This window comes from Athene cunicularia (genome assembly GCF_003259725.1).
Source record: "Athene cunicularia isolate RWA chromosome 2 unlocalized genomic scaffold, athCun1 chr2_part1, whole genome shotgun sequence".
Classification (NCBI taxonomy): domain Eukaryota; kingdom Metazoa; phylum Chordata; class Aves; order Strigiformes; family Strigidae; genus Athene; species Athene cunicularia.
Genome location: NW_020799095.1, coordinates 47,904,995 through 47,926,163, shown reverse-complemented (window position 1 = coordinate 47,926,163; position 21,169 = coordinate 47,904,995). Strand labels below are relative to the sequence as shown.

At 46.7% G+C, this 21,169-nt stretch overlaps 1 pseudogene; it reads left to right on the top strand.

Moving 5' to 3' along the window:
* The window catches only part of LOC113477300, an 18,500-nt pseudogene extending 232 nt beyond the window's left edge, over positions 1–18,268 (top strand).
* Positions 18,269–21,169: the final 2,901 nt, after the last annotated feature.

Here is a 21,169-nt window from a genome sequence, read left to right as displayed (position 1 = left end):
AGGGAAGGCCGAGCCGGGCTGAGGGGCGGCCGAGGCACCGTGTCGGGGGCGGCGAGAATGGCTGTTCGCTCGCTGCGCTGCGACCCGCGGCCCATGCTAACAGGTAGGGACCGGCCGGCGGCCCCCCGGGTGTTTCTTTAGAAGTAACCCCGCTCTTGGGTAGGCTGAAGAGAGGTGCGCGCTCTATCCTGCTCCCGAGAGTTGCTTTGGCCCCCTCTGAGTTTCCAGGTGCTCTACTGGGCTCAGAGATTTCGTTATTTCCCTCTGCTGCATCGATCCCGGGCACTACCTGGGCACCCACTGCTACGGCTTCCCACAGGCAGGGCCCCATCGGCTCAGGTTTTTGCTGGAAAGCATGAAGCATCTAAGGAAAAGGCTCAAGAAAAAAGGAAGGTAGCTGAGGTGCTGTGCAGATAATATCTTACTTTTCTACTCGTTTTCAGTGCATATCATTGCTCTGAGTCAAATCATGTCAGATAGTCTGGGCTCTGATAATGGCTCATTTCAGAGGGCCACAGCCCTTCTGTTAGGTACAGTAAGGTCCCATACATAGCCCCTGTTCTCAGATGGCCTGCTGTGGCATCTGCAAGGGAGTGAAGAGACACCCAGGCTGCATGCCATGTGAGGTTTTTCTTTCTTTAACTCAGATACCACAGATGGATGCCAGCCTTGAGCGTTTTCCCCAGAGTCCTTACAACTGGAGTAATCAATTTCAGTCTTCTGAGATGTAGACAACAACACCAGCCACTGTGACATGTGTCCTTCCTTGTCCCTAGTGCATTTTCCCTAGGAGCTGGCTTGAGACAGACCAACATGGATCCTGTCTTGTGAGACTGGAGGGTTCAGTTTCCTCAGGCCCTGTCCTTCTAAACCCAATCTTTTTGGTAGGCTGCACTGTGGGAAGGGGATCTTCAGGGATTCCTTCTTCATCGTGCCTTTAGAAACCTGGGATAGACCAGGGCCTGAAGGTCTATGTGCTGAAGAATTCAATTACCATAGATAACATCTGGCTTTGCTTAGCAGATGTGTCAGCCAGCCTGTCTTCTCCCAGAGCAGCATAACAGTGGTAGTAAAACCAAGAGAAATGGCAGCGTGCATCATGCTGATGATGAATGTTATAGGAGACTGAAAGAACTGATCAGTGGATATCTGCGCCCACACCCTGTAGTGAACAGATTCAGAGCTGCTTGGGTGCTGCTGTGCTGTTTTCAGTGGCTAATAGGAGATTGGTCTTTTGCAGTGAGAGATGTGTGGTTGCAAAGAGTTGTGACAAAAAAACAAGACAAAAAAAAATGTTAGCAAGATGTTTTGGCTTAGAGTCACGCTAAGACCTAGTCTCCATTTCTACAACCATGAAGTATCTTCTTAATGCAGTGGTAGACAGAAGTCTCCTCCACATCCAGTCTGCGGTGTTCCCTGTGGGCAGTTTGGTCCCTGCTTTTCTGTGGAAAGTAAGGGGAGCAGCTCTTTCAGCAGCACCCCTTGCTCCTTGAACTTTTCAAACCCAGCCCATCTTTTGAAGAAACTTTTCAGTTATGCTTTAAATTATTCTGACAAAAACACTGTATTACCCCTTCAAGAAATTCTTCTCCAGCACAGGCTTCTGTTAGATGATGCAGTAGTCTGTGTGTGTGTGCAAGAGAGGGAGACAGGAAAGGGGACAGTCATGTATGAGGCTCCTCACAGACCTGTGCATCCACCTCTAACAAGACTTTCTCACCACAGCTTCTCTTTTGGTCTGATTCCCTGGGTACGCAGTTGGGCAGTTGGTGGGGTTGCAAGGTGGGAGGGAAGTTTTGTTGACTCTCTTACAAACACAGTGTTCAGAGGAAAGAATTTGAATACTCCCATACATGAAAGTGGAGTGGGGTCTGCCCACAGGCCACCACTACCTGTGAAGGGGATTGAAAGAGGAATCAGTTCTTGGATCTCAGCCTTAGTGTGTGAGGATGAACAGATCTGACATTTACTTTTAGGTAACAGCCTGGCTTTCTGCCCAGTCATCCTTTCTAAGGCATCTGGGGTGGTAGAAATGTGTTTGACACAGACCTAGCCCCAGAGGCTTGCAAACTCCATTTAGTGGGTCCTAAAAATGGTAGGTTAGTCAAATCCTGTCTGTCTGCCTCCACATACTGTCTGTGCTCCACATAGAACTAATACCTGGGTGGATGGGCTGGGACTATGGCCTCCTCTACACATAAATAACAATAACATCAAACCTAATGCGGGCCAATGTTTTCTGTTTGCAGTACCCTGGTTGTGAGGAAGGGGAAGCTAGAAGATATGGTCGTGATCTGATTACTCAGTTGGGGTCTGTCAGTGCTGTGGCTTTCCATGAAGAGGTAAGGGAAATAGTTGAGTGACGTTGTTAAAAGATAAAATTAGGTTGTGGAGGTTTCTTCCACAGCCAAACGGTGATGCAGATCCTGTGTGTTCAGAGCCTTTCTTGCATGTGGTATTGTTAACCTTGGGGAAACTGGCTAGTTCCTGGGATGGGGATGGTGTAGGTGTTTGGGTGGGAGTCCTTGCTGGATGACAGCAGCTATTTGTGATTGATCACTTGCAAGTGCTGTGTCTTGAGGAAGAGGAGTTTCTGGCAATTGACATTTTAGGTCAGCTGAGTGCATTTCTCCTTCTGTTCGCATCAAGCTGCCTTTTCCTGGTGCCTTCCTTGCACAGGAGCTAGTTGCCAGGGAGCGTATTGTACTGAGTGTAGAAAAGGCCCATGGTGAATTGACAGCACCCATATTTAGGCAGTTGCCCACCAGCATGTTAAAAAACAATAGTCCAGTCCTGGACTGCTGATGGGGTTGGCATGTCACTGACCTGCCTTCACAGAGCTAACTAAGTAGTTTGATCCAGAGCCTGCTGAATTCAATGGAGGGCTCTGGATCCAAACCATTGGGTCTGGAGGCTTTGTGTACACACACACATGTATATAAGCACATAGATGCACTCAGTATTAGCAGAGTCTGGACCTCAGAGCTGTCTAATGCAGGAATCACTCTGTGACCTGCACTGCAGGTACTTGCAGAGGGAAATACTCAGAGATTGTCCCTAAGCACCTCTCTCTAAAGGAATGAAGCTAAATGTGGAGATGAGGGAGGAGGGCAAGACAAGGGACCAGGGTCTGTGGGCATGCAGGAGCTGAGGCCATGCAGCCATGGCCTCACTGCATTTTGTTCTCCCTAGGCCACGCAGGAGGAGCAGGATGTGGAGAAGAAGCTGTGCCAGGTGTGTAGCCAGCACGGGGTGAAGATTCACACACACTCTGGGCACCCATGCTGTATCATCAGGAGGACCTGCCCTTCAGGCCTATTGCAAAGTGGGTGCTCCATGGTATCACTCACCCCTCCACTGTCCCATTTGCTTCTCACTCCAGTGAATGGCTCAGGAGGGGTCTTAGTCATCCAGTGCCACAAGGAAGGGACCCATTAGTCCATCTTCATTTATGGAACACTGTTGTCATGCTCATACACATCAAGGGGAAGGGGCACTTTCATCCCTCTATACCAGTCAGATTTACACTTCAATATGCATAAAGCCAAGGGGTTTGTTTGTTTATTGAGGGACTGTTTTCTCTTTGCCTTTCCACCAGCACAGTTCAAATACTCGGTCTGCAGTGCTCAGACCCCTTGTGACACTGGACTAAATTGCTCCATTACCCCCTCTGGCTAAATGCAGCTGCCTGTGACAGTAGCCCTTTGAGTGTGGACTCTATGGCTCCCTCAATAGTTACTTGAGGTGTAGGTGATGGAGTTGAGTGATTCATGATATCCTATAGAAAATGTGTAAAATAGGGCAGAAGAAGCAGGCCATAAAAATGCCTGTTTATTGATTGAAAAGGCAGGAGGAGGGTACAAATTTTTACATTAAGGTCAGTCGGGGTAATCAGAAGTTATGTGAGATAAATCTGATCCTTATGGATTGCCTCATCAGGACACACCTTAAACTGAAAAGGCACATTTTTGCATCAGAAGCAGAAAGAAACCCGAAGAGGGACTGAACTCCTTATTGCTGCTAGCCCCAGGGGCATCTACATCTATTGTGTCAGGCAATGTACAAACACAAGTCACAAATACGCAGCCTGGAAAGTGAACCCTCTGTCTGCAGAAGCTGTGAGGTGCTGTGCAGAGGAGTCAGGGTAGCCATTCTGCAGAGATCTGACTGTGCTGCAAACTGTGCAGGTTGCCCAATGTCTACACCCATTTCTGAAAAGCAGTGGAATCAGAGGCAAAGGTCTGGCCAGCCCTGCGAATGGCAGATCAGCAAAAGCCTCTGGCTCCAGGGGTGGGAGAAGGGTGTATCCCTGCAATGGAGGATTTGGGACAGAAGGGTAAGAAAACTTCATTTGGCAGTTGTTCCCATGAAATCCTACTCAGAGATGACTCTTACTAAGAGAATCAAAACATGGAGGCCTCCCAAAGGCAGTGGTTGCTCTTCAAAATGTAACTAAGCCTCTGTTCACTTGCACAGCAAATGAAGATAAATTTCCTGTGTGAAGAAGCTGCCCTACAGCTGGGTAGAAAACATCCTGTTAGTCAGTAATTTTTAATATGCTTGATGTGGTCCTTTTAAAAAAAGGAAGCCTGGGGCACAATCTTATGTCCCCAAAGCAGGCATCCTTACTGCTGAACATTCCTTGATTTTTAATCTCCCTACCCTTGAGAAACTTTCCAGGAGGGTAACAAGGTGAGGGTGTTTTTGTGGCAGATCCTGTGACTGATCCACAAACAGACATCCCCTGCAGTGGAGGAGAGACCCAGGCTTTAATGAGACTCCAGTATTATTTTTGGGACACGGTAACTCTTATACTTCTTTGTCGACATCCTCCCCCTTGTACATATGGCTGTGCAAGTGGATGAGGCTGCAGTTGGCTGCAGTTTCACTTCCTAATAATAATATTTCCTTTGCTCCTGTATAACACTCTACAAAGGAGGGAATTAGCATTATTTCAGTTTTACAGAGAGACAAACTAAATTAAAAGTTTGTTCCACTTAGGAACCGAGGTTAGTGGCCATCCCTCTTAAGTCTTTTTTTCCCATCAACTTTTGGGAATTGTGACAAATTTTTAGCTCCTTTACCTTGATTTGCCCTTTCTAGTCCCTTGTTCCATGCCATCAGCAATTTAGTTCCTCCATTTTGGAGGAGTAAAAAGTGGCCTGGAGGGGTGCAGTTGCAAATGGGGTGAGGAATAACCAACCCAAGCTGCTGCCCACAGTTAAAAATAGTAGGAAGTTCCTAGTAGTCTGGTTTAAAAACTTGCAGCCAATAACTACAGCTACTTCTTGCTCCCTTGTTTTGATGGAGTGAAGCTGCTGCTGACTGCATTTTGCCTGTGCATCCTGACCATTTTTGAACTTGTTCCTGGTCTAGTTTGAGGAACTGCTTTAAATTTGCCATGTGTGAATTTAGATGAAGACACGTGTGCTGATTGCCAACAGCATCAGGCCCTGTGCAGCTTTGTGGTTAAAGCGGGTACCATCTCTCCAGCTGAGGTGGGTTAAGTGCCCTTACTGGGACAGCTCCCAGAGGATTTTTTCAAGCTGTGCTACAGAAGTTCCTGCATTCCCTTGCTGTTGGGGACCAGTGTTTAACCCCACTAGGCAGCTCAGCCTCACACAGCTGCTCCCTTGCTACTTGCCTGTGGGATGGGAAAGAGAATTGGAAGGGTTGAAGTGAGAAAACTTGTAGGTTGAGATAAAGACACTTTAATAGGTAAAGCAAAAACTTCACGCACAAGCAAAGCAAAATAAGGAATTCATTCAGTACTTATCAGCAGGCAGATGTTTAGCTGCCTCCAGGAAAGCAGGGCTCCATCATGTGTAACTGTTACTTGGGAAGACACAACGCCATCACTCTGAACATCCCCCTCTTCCTCCTTCTTCCCCCAATTGAGCATTCCACCATATGGTATGGGATATCTCTTCTGTCAGCTGCCCCAGCTGTGTCACCTCCCAGCTCCTTGTGCACCCCTAGCCCACTGGCTGGTAGGGCAGTCTGCAGAGATGAAAAGGCCTTGAGGCTGTGTGACCACTGCTCAGCAGTAACAAAAACACTGGTGTGTTATCAGCAGTGTTTTCATCACAAATCCAAACATAGCACCACACAAGCTACTATGAAGAAAATTAACTCTATCCCAGCCAAAAACAGTGTAAGCATGCACAGCTTCTACTGTTGGTCAAGCATTAATACAAGCAGTGCTGGAAAACCTCTTCCTTCCTTTTTGTTATGCAAATATTGTCTTCCCCAGTGAGCCAGAACAGCCCTTTAGCAATTGTAACCTGTGCAGCGGAAGGGCATCGAGATCAGGCTTCCCTATGTCCTCTGCATGGTCAATGGAGTGCTCAGAAAAAGGAAGATCTGCCCCCTGCTGTAAATGTGGGTGGCCCAGAAATAACAGACTTCCTGCAGCTGACTACTGGGTGCTGTCAGACACGATTGTTCTCAAACCCAGACAAGCAGCCACATGGACAGGGGAACCAGCTGCCAGTCCCACTGGTGCTTGTAAGTGGATTATTGATCCAGAGTTAGGTGGGTATGGGCAGGGAGCAGCACAGCCAGGTTCACAGTGCTTGTAGAAAGAAATGTGCTACAGGCTGAAGTAGGGAGCATAGCTGTGTCAGAGCTATGAGGGAAACTGCTGGCCTGATCAATTCCTGTGCACTGGAGGTGGTATCTGGGCAGCTCTGTAGTCCTTGCAGGCAGCCATGAGAGGGAGCCCAGCCCTGCCAGTTGGCTCTGGCTCCAGTATGAAAGAAAACACATTTGGCAGGTTGCACATAAATTATTAAATCCTTTTGTTAGTTTGCTCGCACAGAACCCGGTTACATCTTACAAGGAGTCTCAAAATGGACTGGTGGGAATGGATTACTCAACTAAATTTGCACCACGGTAAAGATTTTTGTTGTGAGACTGGAAGCTCCTTTCCTGCTCCCATCCCAAATTGATGTTACCTGTCTGCTGAGTGCTCACTGGCCATGGGTAGGGGTCTAGGTGTGGTTCCTTTTGCCCTTTTTATTGGGGTACAGCAGCCTCAGAGCTGCTCTTTATTTTGCTTCCAGGCAGTGGTTCCCTGGGAACATCCCTTCAATTACAAATTGCTGGAGTGTAGCAGTACTGTGCTGAGAGCCCAGTGTTCTGGGAAATACTGTGGACAGGGCACTGCAGAGACACACCACTTGTCTTCGGCCATGGTTTTATGGGTTGAGGAGACACTTCAGATTATTCCTATTGCAAAAGGATCTCTGGTTTGCGTAAATATGATGGCTTCTAATTAGGGGGTTTAGTATCCAGTGCTAGAAAGGGCACAGTTAATTCCAGACTGAAACTGCACCAGCAGATCCCACTTCAGCCTACTACTGAGAACATGTGGAGTGTTTTTCCGACAGAATTGCGGTGAAACAATTTTCTGAGGCCGTTACAGGTCAGGATTTATTTTCAACTGGCTTTGTGCTTCAGTGGTTGCAGTGGATGGCTCCACCTGGTGGCACTTTGGAATCCCGGGACCACTGGCATTGCAGGAGTTCATTATTTTTGGTCTCCACTCGAGTTTTGCCAAGTTGGCTGTTTGCCCAGAGCAGAGAGTCTTGATCTGCCTGCCCCAAAGTGTTTCTCTGTCAGGTAATCAAAAGCAGAGCAGTTTAGATTGCAGCCAGTCACATCTCATACTGGCCATTTCGAAGTGTTAGAGCTGGTCAACAATTAAGGGAAAACTCTTCAGGCCCTTTTTTCCTGTTTTCCAAAATCCATTAGAACATCAAATGTTTCCATAAACCTTAGTGGGAAATTGCAGTAAAATACATTTCTAGGAAAATCAAGGTAAAAGTTGTTCAAGGAACAACATCACCCTTTGTGATGGGGTTGGAGTCTACAAGCTCTTATCCTGTCTTGCACAGCAGTGATTTGGAACAAATGGAAAGAGCCCAGTGATTTGAAATGCCAGAGCTGGGTTTGATTCCCTACTTTTCTTATTCTGCCTGAGATCTTCAGCAAGTCATTTGCCTTCTGTGGTTGCTCAAATGAGACACTAAGAAGCTCTGGGCATATGATAGATAGGTTTCTAAAAAGAGGGCTGTCGAACAGCTGGACACTTGATGTAGGGTTTCACATTTGAGATCCATTTTGGGTTTGTCATGGGTGCACTAAGTCACCAGCTGATCAAAGTCTTTTAGGCAAAATTTGTCAAATTTCTGTAAAATGATTTATCTCAGTAGGTTGGAGACTCCTTTAACAGTCACACACTGGGAAGGGGGCAGATTTTGATTCTCAGATTGCAGAGTTGCAAAAATGTCATACAACTTGACTTGGGGAAGCTGTTTGGGAAGTCAGTGGCAGAACTGCAAACTAAGCAAAGTTTTCAGACAACTCTAAACACAAAGCTGCCCTGTCACTCCCTCTGCGCAGACATCAGGCTGTCAGTCCTGCATTGCATTCAGGACATCATCATGCTTTCAGGCTGGCACTGGGCTGCATTTCACCTTGATACATCTATGAGCAGATCCAGAAGTATGAAAAAGAGAATAGCAAATCAGAGCACATACTGGTATGTCCCTGCGCAATCACTGTGGCTTGTTTTCTCTGAAAAGGAAACGGGCATCTCATGCACAGGAGAGAGTGATTTCTTAACTTTCTTCTTAACTAATGCTTGTTTTTCTTGCGCCTGCTCTCCGGTTCCTCTGGGTTGCATTGTAGTTCTGTTTCAGTATGGATTTATTAGTCTGCCTTCGACATCTAGAGGCTTTAGACACTTCAGAAGTACAGATTATTAATGCTAGTTGTCATTATTATTGCTGGAAAATTGTGGTTCATGATTTTTAAAACTGATCTCTAAATCATCACCATCCCTCTCTGTATTATTATTACAGGCTAGATGAGAAGGAAGAAGAATGATTTACAAATAAAACCCAGAGGGTTTCTCACACCAAGGATATGAGCAGTGTTTCGCCCAAAAGGCTCAGTGACTGTGCGACTTGTACAAATCACATGGTGTCAGAAGGACCTTTGGCCACAGTCAAGCAAATGCCCCATGCTTGCATGGCCGCCTGGCCATGACCACACCACTGCAGCCAGAGGGGAAGAGGGGATTGGGAAGTGGGCTTAATGCACCCTGCCTTGTCACCCGTGCTCTTCCTCACCTCACCCCTGCTGCTTGCCTGCCTGCAGATTGTCCTGAAAGGAGTCTGGGGGACAGTTGAGGTCACTGTATCCATCCCTGGGCTGGCCTTGAACTTGCTCATGCACTCTGATCTGCCCAGACACTGTGAATTAAAGCCTGGTAGGGAGCTCATTATGGAGAAGCAGGTTCATGTTAAAGCCTGGCCTAACACTGGACCTGGATGGGAAAAAACCCAAACCACAGAGTCTGTGCAAAGTGTAGAATTGTTTTCATATTGGTTTGTTACATTTTCAACATGGCAAACAGCACAGTGGTTGGTGACAAACAGGCAGTACATTGTCGACAATTCTGACTAAAATATGCAATTTCAATTCACAGGACTTTTTTTTTTTTCTGTTGAAGAGTATGCTTTGCTTTTTTTTTTTTTTTTTTCAAATACAATATTTCAAGAAATGAATATGCTCATGTTTTTCCATCTAATAGTCAGCCAGCCTGCCTGGAGCTGAGGAGGCATGGCGATCTGAGCATTTTAAAATGGTAAATAATTATAAAAAAGAAGCTGTCAAACCCCCAGGCACTACAGTCAATTGTACAATGAAGTACAAGTCGTGATGACAGCACATGAGGGACTGATTGAATCTCAGTATCACCATGCTAGTTTTTAGCATTTGGACAGTGTCCTGTTTTGTAACGAGATTTTCAGAAAAGATCTTGTAAGCCTAAACATCAGCTGAACAGAGTATTTCCAATATGCCAGAGAGCTGAAGCAGGTCTCAGAGGCTGAGGTGCCATCATTTTATAAGAAGCAATTTTTATCTAAAACTGTCTATTTTATCCAGGCCTAGCACCTGATCTCATGAGCTAGACCACTGTAAACCCAGTTTTGGAAGGTGCCTTTAAGTCCCTTCCAAACGTTATTGCTTAAGTTGGTGCAAAGCTGTGAGGAATGTGCTGACATGCTTGCTCATGCGGAAGTGTGAAGCTGAATCAGGTCCTCGCCCTGCTCTCTGGAGAATTACATCCCAGTAGGGACAGATGAGGAACAGGTTTCCTGAAATTCTGCTCCTGCACTCAAGTAAGGAAAGATTCCCAAGTGATTCATGCAAAGTTTGTTTTCACTATAGTCATCCAGGTGCAAGCTAGGTGAGTAGGCTTGGGGCAAGAACTGGTATCACGGGAAGGTATGTGAAGTTGCTCATTGTGAATAAACATCACAGTGTTGATAGGTGCTATGGAAGCAAAATCTTAATTCAGTAGTTTTATCTGACCCACAGACATGGCTTTGTGTTTTAGGGTCCTGTTTGGTGTGGCAGGATTACTTTCAATTGTGGCCCTGAAGTATGCTAGAAGGATTTTTTCATTAAGAGGTGTGTATGGATCACCATATTTGGAGAGGAAAGGTACAATCTTACAACAGGGAGAAGAGTAAGAGAGGACACTGTTAGCATTGTATTGTACAAATGTTCTTCTCATAGTGCTTGTGTCACCACTCGGGGATGTTGCTGGGGATTTACTGTTAGCACCATGGTGCTGGACACTGTGTAGACACTGAGACTTTTGCCCAGAATCTGATTAGCTACAGGGAGTGTTATTAACACATGTCAGTGGGAAACAGCAGCACAGTAAGAATAAAGATGCTGTTTCCAGAGACACTCCACCTTTGGAGAGAATCCAGGCTTCAGGCCTGCCCAAGTTCACCAGAAAATCTGGCAGAGCAGAAACTGAGACAGCAGTGTGAATCCCAAGAAACCATATATTCTTTCTGCCTTGCACTACACAGGAATCAGAATGAGATTCAGCTCCAGACCCTGAGTCTTAGTGCAGGTGCCTACATGTGAAATGGGGCTTTGAACTCAGTGCAACAACAAATACCTAGTCCATATAGTCAGGAAACCCTACAGCTGCCTGTGCTGGTTGAGCTGTTCTCTATGTGAGGTAGGTGCCCACACCTGAGTGTACAGCACTGTTTTACATGCCCTAGTGCAGTCTGCCGGGCATCTGTCTGTGGCTGCAGAGGAGCACATCTCCCTCAGGGCCTTTGTCACATCTGACAAGCCTCTGTGGCTGTTTCCAAGGCCCTACAGCATCTCAAATGGCACTGGGTGGTGGGCCTAACATTAGGTGTCTGGAGCTAGAACTGAGATGCCCCAGAGGCAGGAGGCCTCTGTTTTTGCCTGGACTGTAGACAAGGACTATAATTGCCACTGGACCCCGCAACCATAAAGTCATGTCCCTCATCTGTTCCTACCCTACTGCAGGAGCAAAATGTTGCCAAGGACTACTACCAGGTAATTCTGGGTTTAGTTTCTGCTACAGAAATGGACTTCACATAAATACTGTCCTGGAGTAAAACTGAACAAGAAAATACTAGCTTAGGCCAGAGCATATCTCCAGCCATTTCTGAGGTCTGAGTTATTTTTAATTAAAAAAAGATCAAACACCAACAAAACAAATAATCAAAATCCATTAGAGTCTGAGCATCCTTTGAGTGTACAAGACTTCCATTCGCAACACCTGAAAGGAGGAATGGATCATCTCTAAACTGTTGCAAGAAGGAACATGGCTTGTTGTAATACCACTGAGACATACTACACTTCATCCTAATGTCTGGTCAACCAAGGTGCCCCTGGCTGTCATTGTTTTATTAATAACTGCCTACATCAGCATTTGTCTTCATTGGCAGTTCATTTTTTTCCGCAGTTGGGCTTCAAAGTAAAGAAATCCCCTGGAAAAAGAACCTTCAGGTCTTTGAGTATTGGAAAGGTCGGTAGAAACTGCAGGATTGGTTGAGTGTCATTTTGATTTCCGTGTGTCTGCATGCTAACATGTGCCTAAACACTAACTTGGATTTATGTAGGGAACTGTCAGCATTCTCAGGGCCTGTCTTATAAATTGTTGCCACCAAACAAGAATCCAACCCCTCAGTTCGGTGGGAGTGCAGGATACTTGGCTTCCCTTCCGAGACGGAGCATCCTACAGGAGCAGGCCCACACAGTATCATGAATGCCCAGGCTCTGTCTGTTTAGTCTGTGCCTTGTGAGATGCACTGCAGATAGATTTTCCTGCCCAGGTGGAAGTGTTATGACCTGTTGATCCCTCCTGTTTAGTGACACAGAGGCTGACCAGCCCTTCTCATCAATGCTAGATTGCCGTGCCTGCTGCATTTTGTTCTGAGTGGTTTTGGTTAGAAGGTTAAAACAGCATTAGAATAAATCACATCTTTTGTTATGCCACAGCCTTTTAATATCCTCGGTTTTCTGTAGCTTTTATAGCTTTGTTGTCACATGAATAGAAAACATAGTATCTCAAAACTTGGAGGGACTAACATTAAAATATCAGAATCAGTGAAACACACACCTATATATCTTTCTTCACGTTAATGCCATGTATACCCATTTGTACACAGGTACAATAAATCTTTTCCTTAACAACAGACAAAGCTCTCTAATTTTCAGGTACTAACCCTTGGGGACTTGTCCAATACATCTCTCTCTGCTATTAGTAACCTGTCAATCTTTCTGTTCTTGGCCCATCTCACTGTTGTCTGGATATTTATTTCGCTCTGCAAAATTCTCTGCAATCCACCTGATTGCTCTTCCAGTCTGAGATTTTTCCGTACCTTGTTTTCTTGCCAAAAACTCTCCTCATTTTAATTTTCAGTCTAATTTCCTATTTAATTTCCAGTGGATCTTAGTGGCTGCACGCCAGCTAAACCTCACTGAAATCTCTCCCTGCTGCTATACACTGGCAGTGCCTTACCTGCTTGGATGGCTGTGACTGCATGACCACAGGTTGGTTTATGAATGGCCAAAAATGTCATCGTGTCCCAGTACTGTGTTTTGTCTCTGCAGAGGACAAAACAGGGGTTCCTTTTATTGATGCCATCATGCAAGAGCTGGCGGCGATGGGTTTTGTGTCTAACAGAGGGGTAGCATAATGTTGCCAGCTTTCTCACCAAGGACCTGGGACTGGCCTGGGGGATGGGGGCAGAATGGTTGGAATACCTGCCTGTAAGACTGAACCCTCCATGTGGAGTTGTCTGTGCTCCCTGCCCTGAGTGACAGACAGGAGGACTAGCTCTGCCTAATAAGGAAGGATACAGAAGATGACCGGTAATTTTCAGGCTGAATATAAGTGCATGTATATACTGCTTGCATGGTATATACTGGTCAAAGCTCACGCAAGAAAAGGAAGTTTTGCCACAGTGAGGCTGCCATCAACCAAGACGTAGCTAGGAATTTTGCAATGGTAGTTTTGATCCTCCATGTAAAGGTTTTAGCCAGAGGTCTGTCATACTTGAGAAAAGCTTCAAACATAGATTATGTTAACAGTGCTCTGACTTGCTTACCCCAGAGGTTGGGGAGGAGGACTGCCCAGAAATAGAACATAAAAAGAAGTATGTTCTGGCCACTGAAGCCAGTGCTGGCACAGCGTCTTTGCATTGATCGCTGTGGACAGGGAAGCCATCTAGTCAAGAACAGGCAAGTATGGACAATAGCTGGATCAGCTTCCAGGGAGCTCCACCCTGGCTGGAGGCACCCTTCTTCATTCTAGTGAGTCACTGGCCTCCCTGCCAACTGGAGCACCAATTTGTTTCTCATATGCCAATCAGCAGCCATGCAAGCTCAGTTAAATAGTTAAATTGCTTCTCTGTCCACAGTTCCCATAGCTTCTTATCGGGAAGGTCTGAACAGGCTGGCAGTCCCCAGTTCAGCTCTGTGCGTCTTTGCTTGGCTGCCATTATCTCTGGTGATACTGATGAAGGTACCGTCAGTAGCACCATGCTCAGCAGTGAAAACTGAGGCTGAAGAGGTGAATCTGCATTTGTTCTGCACCAGACTGAATAGTACAGACTGAAGAAGACCAAATACTCATATTGAGATCTTGTCTGTGGGATACAAGAGGCTACTGGTAATTGGTAAGCTTTCTACTCCCTAGGATGGCTGAAGGTACAGAGAAAGCCCAGTCACCTTGCCATTATCTGCAATAAAAGAGCCTTTTTATGTATGCAATTTTTTTTTTTTGAGCTTCCTTGGAGCTGGGCTCTGACATGGCATTGGCTGCAGAGATCTACAGGAGGATCTGGGTGCTCTTCCCATCGATGTGACTCACACCAGTGCTGTGAGCAGTGCTGGGCTTGCACAGTAACATGGAGCAGGACTTCTGCAGGATCCTGCAGAAAGTGGTCTTGGTAGCTCATGACGGATTTTGTGATGGAAAATCTTGAGTGCATTTCTTTCGCAGTTTCAGTGGGTTGTATAAGACAGCTGATACCCTGCGTGCCCTAAGCTTCGTAGCAATGACTTGCCAAGTAGAAGCTGTATTTCAGTATAGATGATCTAGTTCCTGTAGCCTGAGTGCATTGTTTGTGACACACAGTGGCCCTCCAGAAAAATGGTACAACATTCACAAATGTGCAAACACATCTGCGTGCCTGTCCTGCAGAATGAACCACTAGGACTGTTTTGAATGTTTTGTAGTATCTGGCTTTTGATGGCTCCTATCAGCTATGGCTTTCAGAGCAGTTACAAAGGTGACCTCATTTCACAGTGAAGACAGATTGCTTCATGTACCAGCAAGCCTCATACTCGGAGTCACTAGCTGATTAAGAGCTGGGAGTCAGAACCTGAGGCTTTCTCTGATAGGCAGGCAGCCTTGCTTTCCTCAGATAGGAGCTTGGTTTACTTTGCAGTCAGAGGGCCATGGAAGATTCCAGGTCCTGTTCCCCAAGTGTGGAAGACATGGAAGGTCTCACACTGGAAAGACGCTCCCTGAGTTACTTTTATTCATATGGGCATGAATGTTACCACCCTTGCTGGAAGTGGGATTTAGCATTCTGCACTAGCTGTTTCACCTCAGGAAGCCCCAGATCCTGACTGCCACTGTAGGTTGGTGTGGCACAGGCTGGTCCTTATGCCCTTCTGTCCCTTCCTTTCAGCCTGTGTCACACTGAAATATTGTTTGACAGCTGTGTTTCTTTAACTTGGTGGCATCCCCAAACATGCAGGAGACATCAGTTTGATGGGAAACATGTCTGTTGAATGGTAGAAGCCAGTGCAGAACTGAAACTGGTCTCACTTGCCTCTAAAAAGGGAAAGCAACACATATTTTATCTCTGATACTTCCAGCGAAGACCCACTGAGTGTTTGCGCATGCTTGGGAAGAAGAGGGCATTTGTCATCCACACCAGATGGGCAGGGAGACTAGGGCAAGCTCTCTGCAACCCACTGAAGCCAGGGGAAAGACCAGAGACGTCTGGTGTCCTGAACAGAATCTCAGCTATGATTTCATTCACAGGGTCAGGCCCCAAGGAAAGGGAGAGAAACAAACAGAAGAGAATGCCAGGAAGGGGCAAGGCTGAGGGGGAAATGAGCCTGCCTCCTCCAGTCCCCCTTGGATTTGCCCTCACCTCCCACACACACTTTCCTGCATCTTAATCGCACAATCAGGCTTCTGATGGCATCTTTCTCCCCCTCCTTATCTCACTGGCTGGAGGAAGTGCTGCTGGGAAGGGGAAGCCTGCTGCACAGGGAGCATAGCTGGCTATTGATCACCCTGACCCCTGCTCTCGGCTGCCTTTGCAGAGGAAGGGGAAGGGAACCTGGCGGAGCCCATTCCCCTGTGCCTTCTGCCGCTTGGGTGCGTGGCACTCCTCACTTTAAGGAGCAGCTGAGATTTTGGGAACATCACTGTGTGAACTAGTTGTTGCTCCAGCTACAGTAAAGGGAGAACAGCACTGAACCTGCTTAGTGATGTGTTTTTGCAAACTTTTTCTGCCACAGCTGCCAGTGCTCAGAGATCCCACGCCCTATTTGCTATCACTGCCACTCCCCTCCTGAGCTAGGTTTGAATTGTCCTACAACTGGAAAGCTTCTGATGTTGGATTTAAGCTACCCTGCCCATCTGAAGAGCACTCAGAGTGTACCATGTTCTGCTCTCATCTGTGCCGGTTTCAGGATCCTTGCTCCATTTTGCATAAGCATCCTTGAGAGCTTTTTATTTGTTTAGATGTAGAATAACTTGATGATGTGCAGCCTACTAAGTACGTCAGGAGAGCTCTAGTGTCTCCATAGGAAAGCACCTCTCTGCCAAGTCTCTGTGAGCTGAGGCTTATTGCCTGATGAAGGCTGAGTATGGCAGGGAAACAACTGCAGCGTTTGTACTGATTGCATCTTCATACACTGTGGTCACTCTGTACAGTCTGAGTTAGACTTTTCTCCAGAGATGATTTTGTTAGTCTGTGATCTCTAGGTAACCAGTCAGGAAGAATTTTCTCATATTTGAAATGTACTGGGATACTGTTTCTTAGCACTCAAAAGCTAGGGCTGGTTGTCATGAAGTCTGTCAGATGATGGCAGAAAGAGATTTTTTTTAAAAAACGGAAACAGACTTTTACCTATCTGATCTAAGGATCACAAAGTGAAGTAGCCTGGGAAGCTGATCCCAGCTGTACAAAACAGCCATGCAGCATGGTCCTCTTCTCAGACAGATGGCTGCACCTACATGGGAGCGCTCTAACTACCCCAGTGGGGCCAGACTGATTCCCATGCGAGGAATTCAAATAAACCAAAATTATATTCAAATAAGGGGTGGATGGGGAGAGAGATTCACCAAGGGCCAGCCCAGCTCTTCTTACTGTTTTCTTCCTCTGTTCTCAAGGTGGATTATGACATCTGTAGCAATTACGGCAACTGATTATACAGTGCTGGTATTGGCAACAACCCACAGGACAACAGGAAGTGTAACATGATTAAACAAGGCCTGGATTATGATGGCAATCTAAGTCTTGTTTGGCTGTCTTACAATGAAGAGTGCAGCAAAGCATATGCAGTAGTTTCAGGGAACAGAGATCAATCTGTTCTGTGGACACTGCTGCAAAAGCAGTTCTGTGATCTTGCCAACAGTTAAGCAGGTTCCTTGTTGTACAGGAAGATCTGACATTTACAATCTGCTACTGTCCCCAAAGAGCCTGGTGCTCTATATGCCCTTCCTGCCCTGCCCTGCCCTTGGACTGTGTCTTCAGTGTTTCATCACCATTTCTTCCAGGTAACAGCCACATCCCATCCATATCTCTCTCACACAGCCATTTCCTTGAGCACAGAGCAGCTTCTTGGAGAACTCAGAAGTGACAAGAAAGACTGCTCAATAAACAGAGCTGCTCACATGGTGCCTCAGGAGGTCCTTGAGCGTAGATTAAACCTGTGACTCCTCTGACTATCCTAAATGGTGGGAGCAGATAAATCGCCCTTTCCATGTGCTTAGCCAGTGTTCACATACTGGATTACCCATTTCCACCCTATTCCTTAGCTTCATGGCAAGCTGTGCTGTTGCCTTTCAGCACTGTAGCTGGCAAGACTTAGTAAGAAAACAGAAATTAGTCCTAGTAGGGGACACAGCAGTAGAGTTAATGAGAGATTCAGGGGCAGAGGGGCAAGCAAGAGTGTGCAACTGAGGCAGTCACCTACTTTCCTTCACAGTCACTGGAAAGAAAAAAAGGACTTCTTGGGAGTGACTTCATATCATTATGTCCTACATAGGGCAGGTGACTTGTACCAAAAAAGCACCTGTCTCCCTCCTCTGCCTGCCGGTGAGCCTGGGAAAATAACTCCAGTGTCCAGGTCTCTGTGTTTGGGCACCAATTCTGGGTAGAGAGTTTAGCAGGAGGGACTAAGACTTGACAGAGGTAACTGATGCTGTAGTACACCAGCTTCTTTACCTGGAAATCGAGTTTCTTTCTTTCTTTTTAAGAAAGACCTGTTCTGGGAAGCACTTACAAATTTTTACTGAATGGATCCTGTCTTGTTGGTTCTGTTTGCAGGCAGACTATGTCCAGCTATAGTCTCAGAACTACAGGGCATAAAGGGAGCAGATATTCGCACCCCTTGGGCACTGAGTGCTGCTTTCTCTGAGGCAGGAGTGACTAGGTGAGACCTACCCACAACAGCTGTGACAGCCCCAGAGTGGAGCTGACACATCAACCAGAAGCCTGTCAATACTGGGGAGGTTTGGATAGCGTTTGGAGGGCTCTAGGAAGTTGACCTGCATCTGTAGGACTGGCTGTGAATTCTGCTCTTCTTCCTCAGGTATAAAGGGGAAAAATTGCTTTCATGCAAAGTCACGTTACCTCACAGCAGAGGGTGGTCCAGCCCTGCACAGGGACTGTGCAGCCAGGGTTATTTAGCTGTGTTATTGTTAGTGTATTCCCCAGCACTATTTTGCCATGGCCAACAAACACCTTCCAGAACCTTGTCCGAGAACAGCTTGAGGGTGTCATGTGCTAAGGACTGTCACAAAATACAGTTTTGACAAAGCCACCCTACATCAAATGGACATAAACCGTGCCAGGCCTGGTTTTTGTTTACTATTTTCTAGGTAGCTTTTCTTGCTCAGGTTTTCTTCTTCTGTATACACAGTGCCAGGTATGAGCAGAGGGATGGGCTATCTCTGAAGGCCTCCACTGGCCTAACCACCCCCTGATGCAGACAGACAGGAGGGACCCAAGGCTGATGCTTTTTCCACTTTGTTCATGAGGTGGAACTCCTACCATGCCTGAGTGCATCCAAACTGGAGTCAGCCAGACCAGTAAATATGGGGACTGGTCCTTGCACTTTTGCTTTTTGGATGTATCTGCACTTTAGAATGGACACAGATTAAGACGTGGATCCTGCAACACGTCAAGACTTGCATCTGCTGACTGGGCAGCTGTTCTTGGAGGAGGTGGCTATGGAAGGAGAGTGCTCTGTAGGTCTGGGTGGGGTCAGTGATGGTGAAGCTGCAAGGAAATTAGGAAACAGATGTAACCAACAGTTGTGTATTTCAAGGGGTTTTCAGCATTTTGTCTTCCTCCATGTATCCTCCCTGCCTCCTCCCAAGTAAGGATACTTTGTGAAGGCTCAAATTTAGTTGTCATATGATGTTCAATGAAGAATGAAGCATATCTCCATTTAGGATTTTAATCCCAAGGTGCAGTACCAAACTTCTCAGGCCAGATTCCTTTGCCATGAGTGGAAAGTTTTGCAGAAGCAAAGCCGCCTGCTTTCAGCCATGCTGTTGAAGGGCCTGGATTATTACCCTTCTGCTTAAGACTGCATCTGAGATCTGAGAAAGGACCATGTGGAGGAGCCCCTTGGTGAGACACTGGTTTCTCAATTTTCCAGCTCACCTGGGGCTCTGTGCGCCTCCACTGCCACACTGTGCTCGTGAAATTAATATACTACTGGGAGGGACCGTTGGCCCAATGTTAATGAGGCCTGGGGAAGAACCTCCCCTCCTGGCACCCCCAAACTGAGTATCAAAATACACTCGCACACCTTACCAGAAACCCTAGTTTCCTAAATCCAAGCCTAGAGCTGTGCTTGTCAGGTCTCCCCTCCTTTTTGTGAACTTGGGGGTAGAAGTGCCATGTGCACATTTTTCTGCATGTCAAGGCTGCTTTGTGATCAGATTTACTCTGCAGCATCAGTCAATATCTCACTGTTCATCTGTCACTTCCAGCAGGGAAGAAGTCCCCATCCCAGGGGCAGGGGAGGACCTGCACACACACCAGTGCAGCACAAGGACAGAGCAATAGATTTTTACTTTCCTCACGAGAAAGATGTACAGTGAAGGCTGTCCAGGTGCGTGCTGGAGAAGCGCTCCATGGGAGTTTATGCTGCCAAAGTTGCCAGGGTAACAGTTAATCTCCTTGAACCAAGCCAGTGTAGAAGTCTGGCCACAGCAGAGCAACTAGGGATCTGCCTCTTCATCGTTCCCAGGGACATGAGCTGGAGGTTGGTATTTGGAGGTTGTGGATTAGCACTGCTTGTGCTGATGGGATCTCATGTTTTCACTCCAATGCTTAGGCTGGTGCTGTGAGCTCTGAGGTGGTTCACCTGTCACTCTTCAGGAGTGGCTGCCCTTCAGCACTGAGGGTCTGACCCCCATGGACACTGTATCACTCTCAACTCTGTAAAGTCTTTTGGTTGCAAGGGGCTGCCCAACTAATATTAATTAACCAAAATGGCGTGGTCTTTCTGTTTGGAGGAGATGTGGCTGCTTTTCCAGTGCCTTTTGCCTTCTGCTGGTGCTTACAGCTGTTACAGTTAAACTCTCTTTACAAACTGAAGCAGATGGTTTATGTGGCAGGTGTTCAGTCAGAAGTCTTTCTAGTGAACTTTCTTATGCTAATTTTTCATGTTTTAAAGCCTTAAAACTACCACTCATTGTGCAATTAAAAGTTTTGCTACTGGAATTATTTTATCTTCCTCATTTCCACAGAGATCCATAGACAGAGTGAGACTTCAGAGGATGTTTTTTTACTGTGTCTCCTACAGTACTTTGGAGAAACAGTAAATATCTCTTGAAACTGCCCTGGAGTCCTTGCAACGCCCAGGTTGCTTTTGGTGCCCGCCTGGAAGCTGTAAACTCTTCAGTTCACACTGAAAACTGTATTTTGTACTTAGTACCAAAAAAACAGACGAAAATGGTTCTCTGGCCACTTTAAGCATTTTGGTTTTATGCAGAATGTTGTTCTTGCTTGAAGAGTTTGGGAATCTGGAGGTAGATCTATCTGTGCTGTCATGGAGCATTGTCACCAGCCAGCCAGCCCAGGTTTGAACTCCTCAATCCCCAAAGCAGCTCTCTCTCAGTAGATGGGATGTGGCTCTGGATTTACTACCGCTAGGGATCCGTTTGGGCCCCTGTTGTAATTTCTGTTAAAAATCTTTCAACACTGACTTGGGTAGGCAGGCTCAGGACTGGACTGATGCTGCTGAACACAAATGCGGGTTCTACCTGAAGGAGACAAGCCAAGTGTTTTTGAACACCTGCCCTGTCGGGGTCATGTTCTTAATCCCCCCGTTTGTCGTATTAGGGGGCTGGACGGGAATGTAGCCATCCTGAGGTGATTTCGGGGGGGAAAAGGGGAGAACAGAGTCAGGGACAGACTGTTCCCTCCATGGCAGAAGCGCCACCCCGACACACCGCGGGTTCCGGAGGCCGGAGCGGAGCCGAAGGAGATGGCAGCGGCGCAGCGCCGTTCGCCTCCTTCCGAGGCAGCGCGGCCTCAGCCAG